Below are 17,704 nucleotides of genomic sequence, written 5' to 3' on the forward strand. Positions count from 1 at the left end.
CACACTCAGTGCATTGTTCGGCCCGAGATGGGCTGCCTCTGAATGAACCCATTGTAAGTTGAAACTATTATGTCAAATGCACTTTCTATTTAGGATATTTTCAGCTTACGCTGGGTTTATTGGAACAGTTTCATCCCATGGTAAGTCAGGGAGCATATATGCTCATAAAAGTAGAGAGGATCTCATAGATACCATGAGATATAATGTCTCTGATGTTATAGAGATACGATGAAAACAATCAAGTGGGACTTGGAAGCCTTGGAGGGACTCACAAGGGTGGCTCTTGGAATGTAAATGTGAGCGCCACTGGCTTCTGGATGTGACATCTGTGCCTTCTGCTTAGCCCAGTGGGTTATTGGCTGCTCCCGAGGGCAGAGAGGTCCAGCGTTCCTCTGTTTAGGTGTTTGAGCTGCCTTAAGAGGCTAGGTCAATTCTCACTGGTGTCTTCAGGGCTTTAGGTCTTCTGAACAAGCAGGAGGAAGGACGACTTTGTAGAGCTTTGGAAATCTCAACGGACTTCAGGACCATCCCCCTTGGTAGGAGAGAGCCCCACTGGAGGCGAGCAGGGTGCCATGCGTGCCTGTGCTGGGCCCAGACGTGTACAGACGTTGTGAGGGCCACAGGACACAGATCGGTCTTGGTGCACAACTGGTGTCAATGGCCACGCAGCATTTCTGCCAGGTACATGAGTGCGGGGACTTGGGTTTTGGGGTGTGCGTCCTGGTTGCCTAGTTGCTTGGAAGACCCCTATTCAGACCCCAGCCTGAGTCACTGTGACAGGCCTCCCGCTTCACACGCCACACGGAAGCCGTGGCGTCGGTCACTGACGCCCACCAGCTGTCAGATGTGCGTGTGTATCTTCCCTGGTCTGGTGATGGGTCTTGTTTTGAGGTTATAGTAAACGTTCAGAGAGGTTTTGGATTTTTTATGTTGTTTGCAAGGAGGCAGCAGGGAGTGCTTGAGCAGTGAGATCCCCTTCCCAACCAATGCAATTTCAGATCACAGCAGGTAATTAGGGCAGCAGAGCTGTGGGATCACCTACCCAACCAATGAGAATTCAGATCACAGCAGGTAATTAGGGCAGCGGGGTGGGTGGCAGAACACTGAACTGTGGCTGTTTCTGGTGTCTTGCCCCGCGGACAGAGTGTGCTGGGGCCTCCGTGGTCCTCTGTGGGGTGGGTGGAGCACATGAGCTGGGTGCTGCTGGGCTGTGGCTGGCTCCCCAGCCCGGGGTTTATGCAGGACTCGTTCTTTTTTTTTTTTTTTTTTTTTTTTTTTTTTTTTTTTTTGAGACGGAGTCTCACGCTGTTGCCCAGGCTGGAGTGCAGTGGCGCGATCTCGGCTCACTGCAAGCTCCGCCTCCCAGGTTCCCGCCATTCTCCTGCCTCAGCCTCCTGAGTAGCTGGGACTACAGGCGCCCGCCACCGCGCCCGGCTAATTTTTTGTATTTTTAGTAGAGACGGGGTTTCACTGTGGTCTCGATCTCCTGACCTTGTGATCCGCCCGGACTCGTTCTTAAGACAACTTGGAACCCAGAAAGCAGCATGAGGAGAACGGGTTTGTGCGTTTCTGGATCCTTGGTGCTTCCCAGTCTCAGACGCTGTGCAGGCTCTGAGGGGTCTCACCGGGAAAACTTGAACAGTCGGCCCCCGCGGTGGAGTGGGGCTGCAGCGGGTCTTGCAGAAACTGGAAGTGGGGGTGAGTGTCTCGCAATCGGGACCTTTCAAATGGGCCCAGCAGGCTGCATGTGTGGAAATGGTGCCACCTAACGCAGGGCTGTGGCCAGCATGGCCTGAAAGGCTACAGCAGGCTCTGTTTCTGCTTTCTTGAGAGAGTCGCTGCACGGTTTTCCTTGGTCTTTGTCTATTTGGAGGACGCTTCCCCCTTTCTTGGGCTTACACAAGCCTTCTGAGCTGCGTTGTTGAGTATGACAAAGCCCTGAGAAGGCATTTTTATCGCATAATTATGTTCTCCTGGTGGCTGGATAAATGACCTGCAAATGTGGGTGACTCAGTAGCTCTGAGGGTGCTCAATATCCAAGACAGGTGGGAAGAAAATGTTCAGGCAGGTGTCAGAGAATCTGTTCTCTACTTCACACTGGGGCCCTGGTTTGCTGACAGTCTTCACACTCGATCCAAAATGGGGATAATGAAGTCTCACGGATTCGGCGTCAGCTGAGAGCTGCCTCCAGCGCAGTCTTCTGTGAGTAACAGTTTATAGGTTTGGTGCAAAGGGCGGGCGTTAGTTGATCTTATTTGTGGTGGTGCTTATGGTGGCTTTTCGGTAAGGAATTTAGACTTTATTAGCTTTGGCAAGGGAATCCTGAGTGATAAATTAGAAGAATGCTTCAGGAAACTCTGGAACCTGCAGTGAGTTTGGAATCTGTATGAAATTGAGGTTTGGATTCTCACGATTTCCTAATGCTACCCCGAAACCCAGTAGTTGAGACAGTCGTAGAGCTTCAGTTGTGCTGCCCCGGTTCCCCATTTTAAAAGGAACACGTTGCTTTCATCTAGAATGTTCTGAGCTCTGAGTGCTGCCAGCAGAGTTTCCAGCTCTCTGCATCAGAGGGGAAGCCAGGACTGCGCTCACGGTGTCGCGGCAGCTGGGAGCTGAACCTGGACCTCAGGCACGTGTGATGCTGGCCATTTTCTGTAAACTCCAAGGGTGCAGTGGTCTCCTTGGCACTTTACAGTCTTCTGAAGCTTTTGATGTGTCTGTACTTTATAGATTTTTCAGAAGTAGACGGCCTTTTCCCACACCCTTGGGCTGAGTTTTGTCAGAGGCTGGTGTGTTGGAAGCACTACACCCACATTCTGACAGGGAGGACTCTGGTGTCCAACTGAGGTCAGAGTGGAAATTTGTTTTTCCTTCCCTCCAGTCTGGTCCAGCTGCTCCCTGCTTGGCCAGAAGAAAATCATTCTTATCCAAGTCGTAGGCAAACCCCCGAAGTCAAACATTTGTCTTTTTTCTTTAATATATCCATTTAGTTTTTATGGGATGATAGATGGCGAAGTGTTTTTTAGGGGAAAATTAATTTCTTTAATTACAGAGAACTTTTTGGACAAAAACTGTAATCAAGAAGCTATTTTGTAATAAGATCTAGTTAAACACTACAGTTGAAAGCTCCTTATATTTGATCTTAAACTTGGGTCTGGTATGCATGTCCAAACGCTCATGCTCATGACGCCAGGCTCAGCTGTGAACTACAGGCACGGTACACACTTTCTGGTTGCTTTTTTGAAAGTCTTACTGCTTGGCCTCTCTGACTCAAATGTTGAGTTAGGTTGATTCTGTTCAGAATGTTCATCCCTCCATCTAGGGTCCAGTCATCTTTCAGGGAGGAACCATCTTCCTCATCTTTGTCCCCTACAGTATTGTATATTTAATAGTTAAATATTTATAGGTTACATGGGTGACTGATCTGTTCATTAGGAGGAAAACAATGCCAATTTTTACATCATTATAATGGACTTGTTAAATGATTGTTAGTATAATGAAGTTTCCATGGCAAAAGAGGCTTTGCAGATGTGACTGTAACGGACAGTGAGATGGGGGAGGACCCTGGGTTGTCCAGGTGGGGTCTAGCGTCCTCACATGTGCATTGATGAGAGGGAGTACGAGGGTCTGCCTCAGAGGAGGAGACCTGAGGATAAGATAGAGGCCAGAGGGCTGTGGGGCTGAGGGCGGGGGTGGGGTAGGGGCCGGAGGGGCATGGGCCAAGGGTGGGGCAGGGGCTGGAGGGGTGCAGGGCTGAGGCCGGGGCAGTGGTCAGAGGGGTGTGGGGCTGTGAGCCAAGCTGCATGGTGGCCTCTATGAATTGGGAGACTCCAGGCAGGAATACAACCTACTGACCCCTTGACTTCAGCCCTGGGACTCCTGACTTCCAGGGCTGAGAGGAGGTTTGCATTTGTGGTAATTTGTTGCAGCAGCCATAGGAAGTTAATGCATTGTATCTGTTCTTCACCTCCAAACCTTTGAAAAGTAACCCTGTTGTATCAGCCTTTTGTGTGCCCTAAATTCTAATGAGATGGTTTGTAGGAAATAACGGACACAAACGGTGGCAGAACACAAAGTTGGACAGAAGCAGTGTCTTCTGTGGTTCTGTAGTTTGGGTCTGTGAAGTTAGATTTCGGTCAGAGAGTGTGTGGTCTTGTTCAGCGTATACCTGGAGTACTTGTTCAGAGCTCCTGAGGGAGTGGTCTTTAACACTGTTAGCATTAAAACTTCAAGCACATCAGGGCCAGAGTTCCTGAGTCAGTGTTAGGTGACCTTTGAATAAGAGTTGGCATGTAGAATCTGCCCACTTTACTAGCATGAAGCAGCAATTTTTTTTTTTTTTTTTTTTAGATCGATCTCGTTCTGTCACCCAGACTGGAGTACAGTGGCTCGGCCTCGGCTCACTGCAACCTTCACCGCCTGTACTCAATTGATTCTCCTGCTTCAACCTCCAAATTGCATGATTTATTTTCCTGTTTTACATACTTAGTATGTGACAACTCTGCAAACTTTATCAATACAAATGACATGCCAGAACTTATGAGAATCCAGCATTTTCCCATGCAAATTAGTAGTGATATGGAATTCCTGGGCTGGTTTGGTTTTATAAGACGTAGGGGCGGATTCTTTGCCTAATTTCTGTGGAACTAACAATTGTTAATCACCCAGCAATCTTACCTCCCCTAACAGCTCAGGTGAGGGGGTTACCCCCGCTGTCATGATGAGAGGCAGGAGACTGAGGCTTAGATGAGCAGGTGACACATTACTGTCTAGTCCCACCCACCCCGTAGTTTCCTGCCATGGCTCAGCTATCTTCCTACGAGAAAGGACAGACACCCTGGTGCTGGGTAGAATTCCTTGTGAACCCCTTTGCATCCTCCAGGGAGTTCTTGCTTTACGGTGGTGGCTCATGGGGAGGCCTCTGGCCCACTGAGAAAGTGACTCATGTTGTAACATTACTGTCTCTCTGTCCGGCTGCTGTCGATTGGGTGATTTGTAAACAGACATTTATTGCTCACAGCTCTGGAGGCTGGAAAGTCCAAGGTCAAGGCAGTCCAAGGTCAAGGCACCTACACATCTGGTGTCCCAGGGCCTGTGGCATACAGACGGCAGCATCTCACGGGTTCTTGCGTGTCAGCAGGCATCTCGTTGGGACTCACATGGTGGAGGAGCAAGAGGGCACCTCCACCTCCCAACAAGGACACCAACCCCAGACCTGAGAGCAGGACCTCCCAAAGGTCCCACCTCTTAATGTATCCCATCGGAGATGGTTTCAGCATGAGGTTTTGGGGACATTCAGGCCAAAGCCATTACTCTGCCACGGTGTTAGAGCTGCATGGCATCATTACTGCAGCAGAGCCACAGCCTTCTCATGTGCATTTGCTGCAGGAGGAAGACGCAGGAGCCTGTGCAAGTTGGGGTTCAGTGCAAGAAGTCGAGACCCTCTGGGAATCTTAGCAGGAGGAACTTAAGGCTTTGAGAACTGACACCTTAGGACTGTAGTTTTCTTCAGACTGTAAAAACCTTGGTGTGTGATAATACTGAACATTTCCTGAGCCCTGTGATCCTGTAAAACAGTGGTGGTTAATACATTCCCCCTCCCCACAACTGCGCCCCCACTTTTACTGCAAGAAGCCCCTTCCTATGTGGCTTAGGCTGACTTGCAGATGACCATTTACCGAGGACAAGGCCAGACACAGGCCTTCAAACCCCCCATCTCTGCCTTATAAGTGATTAGCTAAACTGCCTGTTCGCACTAATCAATCACCTTCCACCTTGAAATGGTTCTTTGTGGTGCAGTTGCGCCTCGGGGGTGGACTTGTCTTTGACTGTTGCCTTCCACAGAGGACGGTTAGGGTGGGCAGGAAAGAATTCTCTGCTACAGGTCTGCATTCCAGGCTGTTTCCAGAAGTGGGAATTCTTGTGCCCTGGAGTCTGGGAATGGATTTCTAGTGTCCCAGCTTCAGGTGGAGTTGAACTTGAGTGAGGCAACCCACCACACCCATCTGGAGCCAGGAACTAGAGCCATTTTTAAAGTGGCAGTTTCTCCATAAGGTTACCCAAAAAATGCGCTCAGCACGTTTCTTTCTTTCTCATATGCATTTGGCCATCTAAAACGGGAATGGTGGCTTTTTCAAGTATGGATGTAGTTTTTTTTTTGTTTGTTTTTGTTTTTGAGACGGAGTCTTGCTCTGTCGCCCAGGCTGGAGTGCAGTGGCCGGATCTCAGCTCACTGCAAGCTCCGCCTCCCGGGTTTACGACATTCTCCTGCCTCAGCCTCCCGAGTAGCTGGGATTACAGGCACCCGCCACCTCGCCCGGCTAGTTTTTTTTTTTTTTGTATTTTTTTTAGTAGAGACGGGGTTTCACCGTGTTAGCCAGGATGGTCTCGATCTCCTGACCTCGTGATGCGCCCGTCTCAGCCTCCCAAAGTGCTGGGATTACAGGCTTGAGCCACCGCGCCCGGCCCGATGTAGTTTTAAATTTTGAGTATTGTAAACCTTAATGTAGCTTCTTAAAATATTTGCCTGATTATCTGGAGATTTACTAAACCTTTGGAGTGGTAATAATGAGTTGATCTATATGACTTTGCTTTCTATGATGCAATGAAAGTACTCTAATGAAAACCTCTGCAGTTGAGTCAGCAGGCGATTGGCCAAAACAAATTCTGCTTTTTGGGTTTCTTTAACCAAACAAGGGAGTAGAGTGTAGGCTGAAGTGGCAAATTCATTTCAGAGCACGCCAGAGCCCTCAGTGATTGAGCAGCCTTCTCAGGTGAACGTGTAATGTGCCGTGAGTCTTGGCAAGCCTGGCTACTGATGTGTGCACGTGACACCACAGAGCCACACCTAGGAAGATGTGGTTTCTGTAACAAGCTTTGGAAAACCAAAGTTCAACTTAATTATCCAACTTTGTTATGGAAAAAGCTTAGATCAGATGGCCAAAGACCTGATTGTTTCATGGTTGAGACATGGTTATAAAATTGCCCTTACTTGGTGCCAATCAGTGTTGGTCCACAGTGATACTCCTCCAACCTCACTGAATAGTTTGGAGACTGATATGAGACTGTGAAAATCTCCTTAAGGTGAAAAGGGCTCTGGGGCACCCGGGAATATCCGCACACCCGTGGCCGTTCCCCTATAAGGTGGAAAGGACGGCTGGGTCACGCGGGAGCATCCGCACACCCGTGGCCGTCCTCTTTAAGATGGAAAGGGCTGCTGGGGTGCCCTGCAATATCTGCACACCCGCGGCCATTGTGGCTGTCCCACTTTCTGCTCAGTCACCTCTGTGTTCCCGCATTCAGGCTTTGGGACACTCATGAACAGCTCGTCCCCTGGGCTGGTGAGGAAGGAGTGGGAGGTTGTTCTGAGGCTCTGTCACTGTCTGCCCTGTCATGAGCTGGGGAAGGCAGTGGCAGTGACCCTGGAGGAGTCTGGTCAGTGAGGGCTCCGGCAGGAAATGCTGAGGCTGGAGGTGGCTCTGCCAGTCATAACCAAATGTCTTCCCTCTTATTTCCATGATTCCTTCTAGTTCTGCACCTTGCACTGCAGAGTCTCTGTGTGTCTATAAATATACATGAGTTACGATACAGGTGTCTCTTTCCCCTCTGTCTGGGGCTGGGCCCAGGGAGTGAAGTGCAAGACCCCCTTACTGCTGGATGCCCACCAGCACGAGGCACTGCCTGCCCTGCTAACGAATGCCTCCAGCGGGGAGGCGGCGGTAGCACTGCCCCCATGGTTCATCCTTGGTGCATGGAGGAAAGTGTGTTCATGATTAAAACACAGCCCATCCTCTCAAAAGCAGGGTGACAACCACATTTACTTCTGGAATCTTAAAAAAGGGCCCGTCTCTTTGAGAGAAGAACGTAGCATGTATGTGTGTACCTCCTTTGTTTTTTTTGAGACAGTTTCCCTCTGTCACCCAGGCTGGAGTGCGGTGGTGTGATCTCACTGCAAGCTCCGCCTCCCAGGTTCATGCAATTCTCCAACCTCAGCCTCCAGCGTAGCTGGGACTACAGGCACCCGCCACCATGCCTGGCTAATTGTTTGTATTTTTAGTAGAGACGGGGTTTCACCGTGTTAGCCAGGATGGTCTCGGTTTCCTGACCTCGTGATCTGCCCACCTCGGCCTCCCAAAGTGCTGGGATTATAGATGTGAGCCACCGCACCGGGCCGTATGTGAGTACCTCTTTACAAGTCTTGCCCGACCTTTGCATTTAAAAATTATTGAAAAACTTAAGGATGTAACTGACAAGAACTTTATAGGTTTCTCCAAGTAAAAATTTGGAAAAGTTAAGTGAACCCATAGTGTATTTTATTTCTATGGGTCCCACACTTGGATTTTTAAATGTGGGCAAAACATCTGTATGTTCTTCAGCCTGATTTCCGTGGAATCGTGAATGAAACGTGCTGAAGTTACCATGCGGATTTTGTTATGTGGCGGTGACAAGTGGGGCTGGTCATTAAACACCTGGAGGGATCCCTGTCCTTTCTGTGCTCCTGTTGGACACTAGGCACCTGTTTGGGTGTTTTCTGTGTGTGTGGACAAGATGAGGACAGAATTTCCAGATTCACACGGTGGTATCTTCTCCCTTTTCTGTTAAAACGTGTCTTCTGCTGCTTCTACATAGACCAAGTGTTTCTTTCTCTTGCCTGTCTACATAAACGCTGTTTAACAAAAACTGTATTGCAGACATGTGAAGCTGAATTCCACATGATCAAGCAGATAGAGATGACTGAGTATACTGTTTTGTGGAAGGAAGGTTTAAAATGATTTTTAGCTTTTTCCCTGAAATAGGGAATAATTTTAACTTTTTCCCTGAGATAGGGAATAATGAAATGGGAAAATAATTAAATTTTCCCATTTAATTGTTAGATTATATTTAATTCATGTATTGCAAGGGAAAAAGGAACTAGATCACCCCATGTACCCAAATGAAAATTTAAAGGGTATGGGCGAGTTCATTTGAACTCCTTTAATTTGTTTTTGTTTGTTTGTTTTTGACAGTCTCACTCTGTTTCTCAGGCTGGGTGCAGTAGTACAATGACAGCTCACTGCAACCCCACCAGCTCACTGCACTCCCAACCTTCTAGGCTCAAGTGATTCTCCTGCCTCAGCCACCCCAACTGCTGGGATTTACAGGCGTTAAGCACCACACACAGCTTATCACCTCTTGGAGACTAGCTTTGAGTTTGGGCATTCACTGAACTACATTTTGGTTAATTCTCAAAGTTTGTCACTGTTTATCTTTAATTTGCTAAAAATCTACATGTATTGTAAAATGCGTTATATGTCCTTAGCATTCATGGATTCCTTGTTATTGGGGCAGAGACGCAGAAGGGCAGAAGGCGTTCGGACATCATCAGGGTTGCAGTTGAGTGCTTGCCCCGAACACACTGGAGTTCTGGGCTCTGTGGCCCCACGGGGGTCCTCTGTCCACTGAGGGGGCCGGGTTACCTGGAAGGTCCCTCCAGCCTCTGCAATTTTGCCCTTTTCAGGTTAACATCTCATCGTTGTCCTGGACAGCACTGCCTTTCGTTCACTGACCCACGAGTGAACAGCTGGTCAGTGGCCAGTGCTGTTTCCTTCAGCTGGGAGGTGGTGATGTGATAACAGTTCCGTGGAATTTGGTTCTTGGTGTATTAAGGGTTCAGTTGTACGTTTATTTTTTAATCTGCACCTCTGAATTGGTCTTTTGATTGCAAAGAGATTGCTTGTTGGATTTGTTTCTGAATATTTGGTGGATAACAGGAGAACCTTGCTTATCTGTGTGTTCATTTAATGTGTTTTTGCCAGGCATTTAAATGGGTGCGTTAGCCCACTTTCTGTGTGTGGTGGAGTCATTGAAATCATTTATGTGAAGTCTCTTCTATTAAGGCCAGAGGACGTGGAGTGGTGTCTCCCTAAACTAGGGGGAAATGGCATTGTTCTGCCCTCCTCCCTGGGAACGCTGGTGTTTCCAGGTCTCTGAACTTGGCTCCCACACTGGGAGAGTGGCTGTGGCTTCTGGAGCCCGTTTTGTGCGGGACTGACTCCTTCACTTGCTTTATTCCCCACCATCTTTGCTGCTTTATGACTCAGGGATGAGGGAGTTGGGCCCAGGGGCCTTGCCTGTGCCTGAAGGGCCCGATGCAGAAACTCCTCATGGGAAGGATGTTCCTTGAGGGCAGCTTTTGGAGTCTTTTCCTACTTTTAACTGAGAAGCAGCTATTCACATGGTTCTATTCTGCTAGTGTGTTTCAAAATAATTGGTGTAGAGTTGCGAAGATGTCCGAGACACCCATGATCCACTCCGGGCCAGTGACAGGCAGTGTGCTCAGATGCATTCAGACCACATTCAGATGCCAAAGATTCTTGCTTGGTTATTCTCAAACTTATGAGAATCTAAAACGTGGGCCACGGTATGGATTTTCTCTTGAGCCCCCATGACTTTGCCTTGTATTTTGGGCATAAATGACTTCATCAAGGGGAAAGAATTTGAGGGAGGAGCCTCTGAGGCTGGGGGGGCGGGGGGAAGAGGAGGGAAAGGAGCTGTAGAGGGAAGAGTCAGGCTGGGGCTGGGGGATCTCCCCATGATGCTCCCCAACCCCTGGCGCGAGGCCCCAAGGACTGACTGATTTTCCCACAGGAAACGTGTATGATTGCGTGTCTGTTTTGTGGGCTGGCCATTTGGATTGGGGGAATGTCTGTGTTGTGATTCCTTATTGATTCGAAGGTTGAAAAGGTTTGTGCTCAATACAGGGGTCTCTTGGTGCGATGGAAAATGTGATCGCAGCCGCCTTCGGGGTGGGGAGAGCCCTTGAGGCCCTCAGTGGTGGCCAGTGTCGGCTTCGCTTCCCTGGGTGAGCTGCCCTCAGGGTGGGAAGGGAGGTCCTCGGTGGTGGCCGCTGTTGGCCTTCGCCTCCCTGGGTGAGTGCTGCTCCATCCCCGGCTCTCCGACTCCTTGCCTGGGCACCTTCCTCGTTGGAGGCCGTGATCCATCAACTTTGTCCACGCGTGTCCTGCAAACTAGTGCTGACTGCAGGTTCAGGAGTGGTCAGAGGAGGCCAGAAGAGGCCCTCGTGATGCGAAGCTAAACGTTGAATGATGGCGCTGCTGAGTGCATGAGCCGCGTCAGCCCAAGAGTCTGGGTAGGAGGGAACGGCGGGGTGGAGGGAAGACTGGACAGATGGGTGCTTTCCTCGGCCCCTGGGAGCACGGTCAGGTCCATGCTCAGACCTCCTGGTTTCTCCCACATTGCCATAAATAGCAAGGAAAGGACTCGGGGCATCCAGGGACCTCAGGGGTATAAGCTGTGTCCTCACGTGGCCCAAGCTGTGTCCTCGCGTGGCCCCAGCTGTGGCCAGTGATGTTATTCTCTTTAACCTCAGGCTTATTTTTTATAAAAACACAAAGGGACAGAAGTAGTTCAAGGGCCTCTAAAGACTTACGTAATTGTTAATAGGCCTACTTTTATGCTTTCTTATGTATTAAGAGCAAATCATGAAACAAACTCATTTCTGTTTGAAGAAATCTTTACTGTTCTCATTTTTGTGGCAAGCAACATTGATTCTTTGCTTAGTGAGCATTAGTGCCCTCCTGCCCAGTGCGGTTGCCTGGCGTGTCCTCACACACACCTCTGTCCATTGGTCTCCGTTCACCTTTCCGCCTAGAATTGTAGGAGGGGCGCTGGGATCTTAGGGCTAGAAAGAAACTCTGAAGACCACTTATGGGGCGGCTTTTAGTCAGGGCTCTCCAGAGAGACAGCCAGCCGGGTGTGTGTGTGTCTCCAGGGGGAGGCTTGCTGCAGGGGCTACAGAGTCCAAGAAGCCCCAGGACCCACAGCCTGCAAGCTAGAGTCCTGGGAGGGTGTGGCTTGAAGACTTGAGAAGCGGAGGGTGCAGATCCCACCCGGGTCTGAGGAGCTGAGACCCAGGAGCACGGGCGGCAGAAGACAGATGTCACCGGCCCATCAGCCACACAGGTGGAGCGAACCCAGTTTTCCCCGCCTTGCTGTTTTACTGGGGCCCTGGGTGGATAGGGTGGTGCCCCCCACACCGGCGAGGATGGGTCTCCACTCAGTCCAGAGGCAAACATGCATATCACACAGAAATAATGCAGAACCAGCCATCTGGGCACCCCGGGCACGCTCAGGTTGATGCACAAAACCAACGCCGCGCGTGGCCCTGAAGTCTGCGTGTTCGCATCACTCCACGCACATTGCTCGGTCATCGTCTCGGTGAGTTTGTAAGCTCGTTGTGTGGTTCTGGGGCTCTTTGTCCCGGGTGGTGGTGGTGGTGATGACAGGCTCCCCACTGCCCCAGCTCAGGTATGGAAGGTGATGGCACCAATGGCTCCTTGTTTCTCAGACACTTGAGCGGGTGCTCTGTGCAGCCAGTTCCACCTGCAGCAGCATCTATTCCCTATGCCGATCCCATTCGGAGTGTGTGCCTCCCTTCTGTCGAGGGTGCAGCCTTCTTTCAGGGAAGAACTGTGTCCTGCTCGCCTGTATCTCCTGTGGTGTATCTCATGGCTGAATAACTAGCTATAGTATACCTCGGTGACTGAATGATAGGTTCATTGGAAGGAAAACTTGATACTTTTTTTTTCTTTTTGGGATGGAGTTTCACACTCAACGCCCAGGCTGAAGTGCAATGGCACGATCTTGGCTCATTGCAACCTCTCCCTCCCGGGTTCGTGATTCTCCTCCCTCAGCCTCCCAAGTAACTGGGGCTACAAGCGTCTGCCACCATGCCTGGCTAATTTTCGTATTTTCGTTAGAGACGGGGTTTCACCATGTTGGCCAGGCTAGTCTTAAACTCTTGACCTCAGGTGATGCACCCACCTCGGCCACCCAAAGTTCTGGGATTACGGCCATGAGTTACCACACCCAAGAACTTAATACCATTTTTTTTCTTTTTAAATCATAATGGGCTTGTTAAATGCTTACGTTAGTGCTTATTTTAAAAAATGTTATCTGTGACCTTTCAGCTTTTCATAGCACTTCTCGTGTGAATATGTAAAAAAGGCCCTTTAGTCATGGGGGACAAGCAGTTATCCCTTTCAGCAGAGGGAGATGGAGGAACAGGCCCTCGTGGGTCTGAGCACAGACAGTCACCCCGACCTTGGTGCTTGCTTAGGTCTGTTCTCTGTTCACCGTAGTGCATCCACTCTCATTGTCAGCTTAAAAATAAGCTTTTTCCTCTTTCTAATCAGAACAGTTTGTTAACCATCACGTTAAGGTATCGAGAATGATGGCTTTCAGGCCTCAGATATGACACAAGTAGTAAATGCAGCTGACCCTGAACAACATAGGTTTTGAGCTTCGAAGGATCACTTATGTTAAATATTTTCCAACCAAACCTTTACTGAAAAAACCTGGCTTTGTGGAGGGCCGACGTTTCCTACATGCGATTCCATAGGGTGGTCACGGAGTCCTGTGGATACGTAGATTTGGGTAAACTCGGGGGGTGTTCTGGAATCCATGTCCCTGTGTATACAGAGGGACAACTGCAGCTTTTTAAAAATTTGTGTCCTGCCTTGTCCTGAAAAGGCTCCAAGGTGGATGCAAAATTATTTCATTTTTTTGGTTTTCTTGGTGGGATATTGACGTTTATTCTTCAGTGTCTAAAATCCTGAGTGAACAGAGTTAGTGCTTCAGGAAGAAAGCCAGTCTGGAAACACATATTGAGATATCCACCTTTCCTTCATGGTTTCACAAAAGGCCATGATCATATTTTATTCGGTTGAACTGTAGGAAACTGCCAATATTTGCTGTTTTTGGCCTACAAAATGGCAAGTTCGTACGATATTAAAAACAAAGGCTTCCTGGATGGGGAAAATAGGAATCGGTAAGAACCTGAAGTTGTCTGTCATGGCCTCTGAGTCACAGGTAAATAAACCTGCGTGAGGGGAAGTTGGCTGTACAGTATTTTCCTTCTGTTTTGAGACTGTCAGAAAAAGGCCAGTTCCATTGCGTTGGGTCCCTTTGCCTCACCTTTGCTGCAGAGGGGACTTGCCATTATTCCTCTTGTTTCCGTTGCCCAGGAGGCTGATGCCACATAGAAGACCTGCAGGTCGGTGGATGTGAAACAGGCAACGGACACGCTGTGCACCTTGGGACGCATCTGAGAAGTGCGTGCTTGCAGCAGGTCTGAGGTTGAGGGCGTGTTCCATCTCCTCTCTCTTCTCTGGCTTTGCAGGCCTTTGAAGTTGGTCCTGGAAAATGAAATTTAGTTAATGCTGATTTAAGCTCCAGGTCAAAGCTGGGGGGCCGAAGAGACCCGCCCTTCACTAGGGGTGTGAAGCATTGGGCCTTCCCATCAGGAGGCAGCAGGGACTCGAGAGAGCCCCACATGCCCTCCAGTTCCCTTATGTTGAAATTTTTTGTACTCGGTCATGCCGGGTCATTTTGGGAGGTAAATGGGGGGTTCACATGGGGGTGTGCAGTATTCTTAGGTGTCAGGTGCGAGAGTTGAATTTGTAGAAGCTGTGCAGATAGGAAAGGGCCTGGCCGGGAGTGCTGTTTACAAGGAGCCGATTTAACGCGAGGTCTGTGCTCTGCCTGGCTCCGTGTCTGACCGGTGTCTCCCAGTCTGCAAGAGGACATTCACGTGACTTGGCGCCATCGTCCCACTCTGTGTAGACATCTGAGGATCTGTGCGCGGCTGCTCTGTGAGCATGAGTTGTGATAATGAACTGAGAAGCAGTGAACAAACCCTGTATTGGTCAGCACTGGTTCCACGGCCACTTCTGCCGTGGTTGGAGTCATTCATAATAAAGTGTGCTGGACTCCTATGCAGAGCTCTGAATTTCAGAGGCCCTTTAACTCGGCAGCTAACGAGCCGCTTCCTTCAGAAGACATTTGAGTCCCCTTTACCTGCCAGGGTGACCCTGGGAGTTTGAAGATGAGTGAGACAAGCCCTCCGTGTCTTATGGATTTTACTGTCCAGAGGAGAGACAGATGTGGATGGTGAAGGAGGCCCTATCAGAGGTCAGCGCATGTCAGTTTTATTTCTTCAGCACTTGCTGTGTTCAGGCGGTGCCCCGGGCCATGTGCAGAGTATCTGGGGACCCTGCCCATGGCATCCCAGGCACAGCTAGCATCTGGGCCATCTTCATACTTGGTCTGAGTTTTGGGGAAGTACCGAGGATGGATTCTGCCTTTGCTGGAGAGAGTTGGAAGTCAGGGCAGCCCTCCACAAGATGATGATCGCCAGCTGATTCCTCAAGAAAGAGAGGTGGTCCCCACATGGGCAGAGCAGGGCAGCATGCGCAGACCTGGGTGTGGGGTCTGGGGCATGTGCATCTGAGTGGGGTCTGCTGGGAGACAGCAAGGGTGAGGTGTGAAGGCAGTTGGAATTTACAGGATAAATTATCACTAAGGCCATGCTGGGAAAACATAAAATTGGGACTCTCTGGGGTAAACGTGGACTTAGGGTGACCCTGGGCGTGGGTGTTTTCAGGCTCTGAAGGCAGAGATTTAGGAAATTGGGGCAGAGCTGAGCTCCAGACGAGGATGAAGACCACCCTTGGGATGTTGAATGAGACAAGGGTGGAAACCCAGTGAATGTCGTAGGGTCAGTCCAGCAGGAAGGCAGCAAAGGAGACCGCTGTCCTCAAAGGCCTCGTGGGGCCTGCCTCTCAAAGTGCTGGGATTACAGACATGAGCCACTGCTCCCTGCCGATACTTTTAAAATTTCTAAGCTACTCTCTCTCATACCCATTCCTGTATTATTTTTTTTTTAGACCAGGTTTATGGCTATATTTTTTCCAAGGAAATCAAACCAGTTACCTGTTTGAAGTACAAATAACACCGTGTTTAAAAACCGAAAATGCCAATTTGCATAGAAGTTTCCAAATACCCAGTTGGTTTGAGCCTTGCATTGCAGTGTCACTACCTGCTCTTAAATTTCTACACGATGTATAGATAGCGAGGCAGGGACGGCTCGTACATCTTCAGGTTTCGATTCTACTCACTTGGGCTATATTTTCATTTATTTTGGCACACCTGTGGGTGTGGCAAGCAATGCTAGGGTATTTATTTTGAAGCTTGTCCAATAACAGTTGGGAAGATTTTCACATTTTTAGAATTTTCATAGTAATAGTTATAATTTACAAAGAATTTAAAATTGTGTAGTCATTATTTTGCTTTTTTCTAGATGTGCCCCGAAACAGGGTTGCTAACTATCATTCTACATCACAGGATTCAGAACAGTACCCTTTTGGAGCAGATGCCTGTAATCGAGGAATTCCGCCTAGTCGGTTCACTTTAAACGTGTTTAAAAGGTTTTCTTTATCCTGGTTGGCACCTGTGGCTACAGTTTGTTTTCACTGCTGAGGAATATTCCATGATGGAAACCGTAATTCATCTGTTTTTCATATCGGTGGACATTTGGATTATTTTGGGAGGGTGTGTATGTCTATTTAGCCTTCATTGTTTCAGGATTTTTTGTAGAAGATAATGTAACAGTGTAACATCCTCTGCTACGGAGCCAACACGAACCCTGATGACAGCCACACAGACTCACGCACAGACTCTCAGGCCTTGTTACCAACGCATAGAACCATTTTCTTAAGTTGAAACACAGTAGCAGAACCTGAAGCCATGTGAACGGGTCCTCCGATCTTACACTTGGAATTCACTTTTTATTACTATGTCTGCCAATTAGGCAGCATATCAATTATACAGAAAACTGAGAATGTAAAATTATATGTTTATAACAGAAAAAAACTTATTTAATACCCCAGAACACATGACTATGTTTTTCCCTCATACCCCACCACTGTTTTCTTTGCTTGAAATGTGAAATGACACTTGAATGCGGTTTTCTAGCGACTGTTAGACTGGCATAGTTCTTCAAGTACAGAGGATGTAAAGCACATGGAGAATTTCTGTTTGTGGAATGTGATTTCCCGGTCACCTCATTCAGGCTGCCGTCTGAGGAGGTCCCTGTTTCATCCTCTGGAAATTCTGAAAAGGAAGGAGAGGAGGGCGTGCAGGGTGTGGTACCTTTGTGTTGGTCCTTTGAGCTTTTATTTGGAGTCTGGGCTACCTTGGTGGTTCCTGCCTTTATGTCCCTAGCTCGTGGCTTCGTCCTTGTGTCTAACTCACAGGCAGACAGATGGAAAGGGAAGTTATATTCAGCCAACAGCTTGATCTTATTTTGAAGTCTCAAATCGACTGGGTATTTGGAGACTTGTGTGCAAATTGGCATTTTTGGTTTTTAAACACGATGTCTTATTTGTACTTCAAATGGGTAACTGATTCTCTTGGAAAAAATATAGCCATAAAGATGGTTCTTTAAAAAAAAAAAAAAAGGAGTGGGTGTGAGAGAGTGGCATAGAAATTACACCAGTAATGGTTGTGCGTGGTGGCTTACGCCTGTAATTCCAGCACTTTGAGAGGAGGAGGCAGATGGATCCCCTGAGGTTAGCAGTTCCAGACCAGCCTGGTCAACATGGTGAAACCCCGTCTCTACTGAAAATATGAAAATTAGCCAGGCATGGTGACAGGCACCTGTAATCCCAGCTACTTGGGAGGCTGAGGCAGGAGAATCACTTGTACCCGGGAGGCAGAGGTTGCAGTGAGCCGAGATTGCGCCACTGCACTCCACCCTGGGCGACGTTCAGAAACTCCATCTCAAAATAGAAAGAAAAAAAAAAAAAAAAACACCCCGGTAACGGAAACCTGACTGCGTCATCTGTGATGGAGATGGCGGATTATT

At 48.7% G+C, this 17,704-nt stretch overlaps 1 long non-coding RNA gene across 3 annotated transcripts in view; it reads left to right on the top strand.

Moving 5' to 3' along the window:
- Positions 1-346: 346 nt before the first annotated feature.
- The window catches only part of LOC102118508 (uncharacterized), a 57,610-nt gene continuing 40,252 nt past the window's right edge, over positions 347-17,704 (top strand). For all 3 annotated transcript variants that reach the window (XR_010585518.2, XR_012433187.1, XR_012433186.1), the window contains exon 1: positions 347-681. This is a non-coding gene — a long non-coding RNA (uncharacterized lncRNA). The remainder of the gene's footprint in view (positions 682-17,704) is intronic.

Source organism: Macaca fascicularis, chromosome 3 (assembly GCF_037993035.2).
Source record: "Macaca fascicularis isolate 582-1 chromosome 3, T2T-MFA8v1.1".
NCBI classification, from domain to species: domain Eukaryota; kingdom Metazoa; phylum Chordata; class Mammalia; order Primates; family Cercopithecidae; genus Macaca; species Macaca fascicularis.